The sequence below is a fragment of the Pteronotus mesoamericanus genome, unplaced genomic scaffold, assembly GCF_021234165.1.
Source record: "Pteronotus mesoamericanus isolate MK-2021 breed Mesoamerican mustached bat unplaced genomic scaffold, CSHL_Meso_final scaffold_651, whole genome shotgun sequence".
Taxonomy (NCBI): domain Eukaryota; kingdom Metazoa; phylum Chordata; class Mammalia; order Chiroptera; family Mormoopidae; genus Pteronotus; species Pteronotus mesoamericanus.
In genome coordinates this window covers 39,217,686-39,223,685 of record NW_026555325.1, presented here as the reverse complement: position 1 = coordinate 39,223,685, position 6,000 = coordinate 39,217,686, and the positions used below count along the sequence as shown (strand labels likewise).

The 6,000-nt window shown below is 45.6% G+C and overlaps 1 protein-coding gene across 3 annotated transcripts in view; it reads left to right on the top strand.

Annotated features, from left to right (window-relative positions):
• The first annotated feature begins 266 nt into the window (after positions 1 to 266).
• The window catches only part of ZNF385B (zinc finger protein 385B), a 369,869-nt gene continuing 364,135 nt past the window's right edge, over positions 267 to 6,000 (top strand). Inside the window, exon 1 of one of the 3 annotated variants that reach the window (XM_054562404.1) lies at positions 267 to 429. The gene's annotated coding sequence lies outside the window, so the exon portion shown is untranslated. The remainder of the gene's footprint in view (positions 430 to 6,000) is intronic. The other 2 variants (XM_054562402.1, XM_054562403.1) reach the window with 2 other exon arrangements.

Genomic DNA, 6,000 nt, shown 5'->3' with positions numbered 1-6,000 from the left:
GGGAGTGGCGTTGGCGTGTCTAAACCCTGGGGCTCTCCGCCAGGCCAGAGGGCCGGGCGGGCTGCTGGGCAGGGCCGGAGCGCAGCCCCCGGCCGGGCGCGCCCAGCCCGCTGCAGGCACACGCCCCTCACCTGGGCGAGGGGGGGCGCGCAGGCGCTCAGTGCTGGGGCCGCGGTCCGGCGCCTCAGCCCCGAGTCCGCAAGAGTTAGACTGTTCGTGACCGCGCCGGGCCGAGCCGTCGCCGGCTCCGCTGCCGCCGCTGCCGCCGCCTCCGCCACCTCCCGGGCTGCCGCAGATCGCGGGAGAGCGTCTGCGCGAAGCCCCAGCGCTGCACCGGCGGGACCGCCGCAGCCGCCAGAGCGCGAGCAACAGCTTCCCGGCTGGGCTGGAGGAACCACTGCCCCACGATCCAGCGGCCCGCGCACCGAGGTAAGCTCCGGCGCCCAGCCCAGCCCGACCCGGCCCGGCCCGCGCCCCCCGTACTGTCGCCGCCTTCCCGCCCAGTGCCCGCCCGCCTCCTCAGGGCGAGCTGGCACCTGGGCGCGCCGCGCTAGGGAATGGCCCGGAGCCCCCCTCCCGATGGAGTTTCCACTTTGTCCCGCGGTCCCACTTGTAGAGGAGGACGCCCAGCTGCCGCTTGCCGAGACTGTGGGGTGTGAGGTTCCCATGAGCCCCTGGAGTTAGGAATAGGTCATGGAAGCCAGAGGAGTGGAGGAGTTCCCACTGTGGGCTCCTGGGCTCAGATTCCCAAGGACAGAAGGAGAAGGGGAGAGGTCAGGGAGAGTGTCCCTCTGTGGTTAGCCGCAGTGCCTCCGCCACCTGGACTAAGAAGTTTAGGGCTGGACGTCTCTCTTTTCATTTTAGGGAAATAAATGGGTATTTGGGGAAAGGGGTGTGGGAGGAAGGTTGCAGTCGAAGCTTGGGGTCCAGAGAGAGTTCTTCTGCTGAATGAAGGTGAAATGGGGGCGGTGAGGCAGAGAGAAGGTTCCAAAGTTTGCAGCTATTGGGACCCCTGCGTGGGGGGGCGGGGGGTCCTAGGCTACCCAGCTCTGGGTGAAGGTGTCAGCGTAGAATGGGAGGACACTGTGGGACTGCGGAAGGGACAAGGAGAAGGAAAGGGAGGACCATCTGTTTCGCCACTGCTACTTGCGGGGGCCGGTGGGGAGAGCTGGCAGGACGATGCTTCCCTGAATGCTTTCCCAGGCTCTAGAGGACAAACACTTTCTACGGTGAAGCTGAATGAGGAGTGCTGTGGTCCTTCAAGGAAAATAAATTGCCATCAAGCCCCTTGCCCCCATGGGTACAAAAGAAACACAGTTTTGGAATGCTCTAGGAAGTTCTTGGCTTAGCGAATGTTGTTTTCATTTTCCCACAGAGAAGTGGTGTGCAGTTCTTTTGGTTTTGCTTTGCTCAGGAGCATCACACCAAGGTGAACGCAAACTTTGTTAAAATGTAGCAAAAGATGCTCAAAAAGAACAAATAAAACATTTGCTTTATGGAGTGCAACCTAAAGCTTGCAAATTGGCAGCTTCAAAACAATGCCGGAAGCTGTAGGAAATGCACTTATCAAATTAAAAAGGAGGCTTTTCATAAAGTCAGTAAACTACAACTTAAATAAAGTTTAAGGTTTTGGCTTGAAAGAGTTTCCTGAAATATTTCACCGGTTTTCAGAGTCCTTTCATTTTATTTTGACCCCATACGTTCAGTGAGTATGGACCACCCCTTCCGTGTATTAGATGAATGTCCTGAGAATGCAAATACTGCATTGCTAATTCTGTTGTTGCTTGAGGGTTTTACGGTGGAAAAGATATTTATTTGGTCAAAGTGTGTGTTGTAGTTCAGATTCTGTATTCCCATAAATTAAGTATTTGTGGATTTATAATTTACGCTCCTACTGATTACCAAAAGTGATTGGAGGAAGCTTGGAATGAAAACCACAAATCAAATAACTATTCTTGTAGCTCTCCTTGACCTCTCTTGTATTTGTAGTAAAATTCTTTTGAGAAGGTGAATTCGCCTAGCAAAGGAAAAATTACTGCCCTCCCTGGAGTCATCCTAGTGATATAAATATTTTGCAGTATCATTCCTTGCGTACTTCGTTTGCATTCTATTATTTTACTTTACCTAAGTAATGATCTTTTTATAATAGTTTAATAACCACTAAGAAGCATCTAGAGAAAATAAAAGTTGATATTTTACAGCATTTGACCAATAAACAGATTCCCAGAGCAATAATAGAACAGTGAACTTAACGTTTCCTTCTTAAACTGAGGTAGAAAGGAAACCAAGGATGGCGTTTCCTCTACATTCGAGCCAGAGAAAGAACTTGTCACCCAAACATGGCCAATTAGTGAGACCTGATGCCAGTTGAAGGATACCTTTATGAAGTGTAACTATTATATGAGGATCTATCAAAGTCTATCAAGTGTTTTCAGAATCTTTCTTCTTAGGCCAGGGACCTGGCTCAGACAGATAATAAAAATCCTGCAAAACAAGCACAACTCTTAAAGGGAAGCATCTACCTAGAATAACACTGTGTGGAGCTTCCAACACAAAGGAGAAAAGAATCTTAAATCTTTGAACTGCTCCCCCCAGCACCCTTTAGATTTTTTTCTTCCAGCCGAATTTGGGGATATTATTGCTTGATTTTTAACAATAACTTATATTAAAAATACAAGCAATTAGTTTACTTCTCGCAGGTGTGACTGCTTTATTTGCAAAAATCTTTAACAGGAATAAAAAGCAAAATTGATTGTCTCCTGTTTCTGTAAGATCGTATATCTTCCAAACATTTAAAGAACAATGAACATGTTTGTCCCAATTTCCCACTGCTTTTTACTTCTTGGGTTTTATTGTGACACCCCTCACCCAACCCACCATTTCACTATATTTTGCCACCTTCCCCTCACCCCCTATCTCTGTTCCCCATGTCTCAATATGGTCTTTTTTATCCTTCCTTTTATTTTTCATTTTTAAATTCTGTGTATTTCTCTCAATCCTCTTTGTAGATGATTTTTGTCGCTTTTTTTGCATGTTACTTTTTATTCATTTTATTAGTGCTAGATATTTTATTAGTGCTAAATATGTATTAGTGATGTCCTTTTATTAGTGCTAGATATCTTCCTAAACTAACATCCTTATCTTTACTTTCCATTCTAAATTTCATATTGACATTTTGAATCACCTACAAGATGGCTTTATATTACTACTCTCAGGTGCTTCAAATCTAACATGTCGGAATCAACATCTTTCTCCTTCCATGAACAGGAGTGACTATTAATTTCTGTATTTCTTGCAGTCACTCAGGACCTTCCCGATATCTTTGCTTTCCACGTATACTGCACAGGTAAATGCTAGAGACTTCATTCCCACGATACCTCATGCTGCCTGCTTTTCATCTTTTTATTCCCTTAGCAATGCCTTTGTTCGGACTCTTCAGAGTCTGCCATGGTGTCTTCCTGACCAGTTTCGCATCTCCAGTCTCTCATTTCCAATCCATTTACACTTGGTTTGCAGAATAAGCTTCTCAAAGCAGAGCCAAGCCCAGTCACTGGCTAATAAACTTTTCCCTAGTGCCCTCTACCAAATGCCATATAAATCTCTCTTCTGATGTTTAAGACCCTTTGCAGTCCAGGCCCAAAGAAACTCCACATTTTGTACTTTGATCTCATAGATTCATTGGCTCATTTGTCAATTTACTCAATGGATATTTGGGTGCCTGCTGCGTGCCAAGCACAGTTGTAGGTAATAATTTTAGAAGTACCTATGTATTGGCTCCGTGATAGGGTTCTGATTTTATTTTCCACTAGTGGAATCCACTGTTAAAATATAATCTCATGTGGTTGAAATGGGGCCCTAGCAATCCTATCAGCCTCCCCTCCCTACCATCAGTAGTCTCTGAAGCGTCATCACAGAATCAGGAGTCTGCTTGAAAAAATGAAACAACAACAACAACAACAACAACAACAACAAAACCAAAACACACTGCCTTAGGTTGAAGGCAAAGTTCCTTGAGCACCCAACAGGCCTCTGAGTTCTGCATCTTTGCTTATGCTGTTCCCTCTGCCTGAAATAGGCCCTCCCACTTTCCCATAACCGTTTCTGCCTGTCTGAGTCAGTGCCGTTGCTACATGCTTCCTGATCTCCCTCCAAATTCAGTTTTTGCTCCTCCATACCATTTTGTTTGACTTCCTCTTGGAACACAAGTCATGGTCCTCCTCACATGTATGTACTTTCTGCATTCACCACTAACGGCACCATGCCAACCGTGCCTAACCTCCAGCATCTATTTCCCAAAATACCCAGCTCAGGGTCTGTCCATGGTGTGGCACGTTGACAAATAATTTAGTTAATCAGATTGAATTCTATCTAGCTCTCTAGTACTGGTTTCTGCCTATAATAGCTCTTTGTTCTAATTCCTCACTTCGGTTCTTAGAGCAGGGCCAGGGCTTCTTAAATTTGTATATGCATCTTAATCTTGAGGAGATCTTATTAAAATGCAGGTTTTGGTTTAGCAGGTCACGATAAGCATTTCTAACAAGTTCCCAGGTGATGTTGAAATAGCTGATCCACGAACTCTACCTTGAATGGCAATGGCAGTAGACGATACGGGTTTGGGAGTTTCTGGCGGCTCCTGCCTCTCTGTCAGGTGATTTTCCTACAGTTAGTGTTAGCTTTCGTATGCCTTTCTATTTTGAAAGTACTTTCGGCTTTAGCATGCTTCCCAAAGGTGAATGGAAGGTGCAGTCATTCTCTTGTATTTTCCCTGTTTTGCTGATACAGCATCACAATGGCTAGTTCTCTTTGTATGGAATTTTTCTCTGGCCAGTTCTATTGCTTCACTATGTATTCCTTCCCCTTCACCCATCACTTTCAGATTGTGGCTCTTCTCCTTTCTTCTTCTGTTATGATTTTGTCCTTTCCTTTGCAGTCTCATGGTCTTGAAATTCTCTTCAAATGCCTTGGTTGACTCCTTGCCCCAGTCGTGTTCCTACTGCTTCCAAAATTTTTCTGTGAAAGGAGCAGTAAAATAGGGCACAGGAGACTCCAGCTCTCATTCTGTCTTTACTGCTGTTGTGAGACATTGGGCAAAGCTGTTTCTTTTCTGGGCTCCTCACTGGTGACTGGAGGGTGTGGATTACACAGTTTCCTGGGTCTATTTCAGCACTAAGATGCCATGTGGGATCTTTCCATGAGGCAGGAGCGTGTTGGAGAGGAAACAAGGATGGTCTGATGATGTTGGTTTGATGTATGTCCCCACCTAGTGTTTCTGTTCTAGATAAACAATTTGAGCTTTTATTCTTGCACTGTTTGGAGAACGACTCATTATTTTTTTTATTTTAATCTTCACTGTGTTTTTCCCCATTAGCATTTAGTCCCCTTACACCCCCCTTCCCCCGGCAGTCACCACACTGGTGTCCGTGTTCGTGAGTCCTTTTTCCTTTTTGTTCAATCCCTCCACCCCCTAACCTTCCCTCCCGCTAGCTGTCATCTGCTCTCTCTATGAAGACACATTTCTCAAGAAAAAAAAAACAAACAGAAAAAAACCTTGGCATTTGTTAATCCAGTTATTTTCAACCCTGGATTCTCACTGAAATCCTCTCAGGGGCTTTAAAAAAAATAGTGATGTTCTTAGCTTATCTTGAGGGAATGATTTATCAATATTTTTGAAATCTCCCCAAATGATTCTAATTTCCAGCCTGGGTAGAGAAAATACAGCATCTGACCTGTAAAGGCAGTGTGGACTGGTGGTTAGGAACATAGCGTTGTGCTGAGCTGAGTCAAACCCGGGCTTGCTTGATAGTAGCTTTGAAAGCTTGGGGAGGCCACCTAACTTCTTTGGGCCTTGATTTCCTGATCTGTGAAATGGGTTGATTTCGTTGTGAGGAATTGGTAAGAGCCAGTGGTGGGGCGCTGTGCACACTGTAGCTGTTCAAGACACAGTAGTGGTTGTTTATCAGGATAATCATACTCTTACAGTTTATATCCCTGAATCACTTA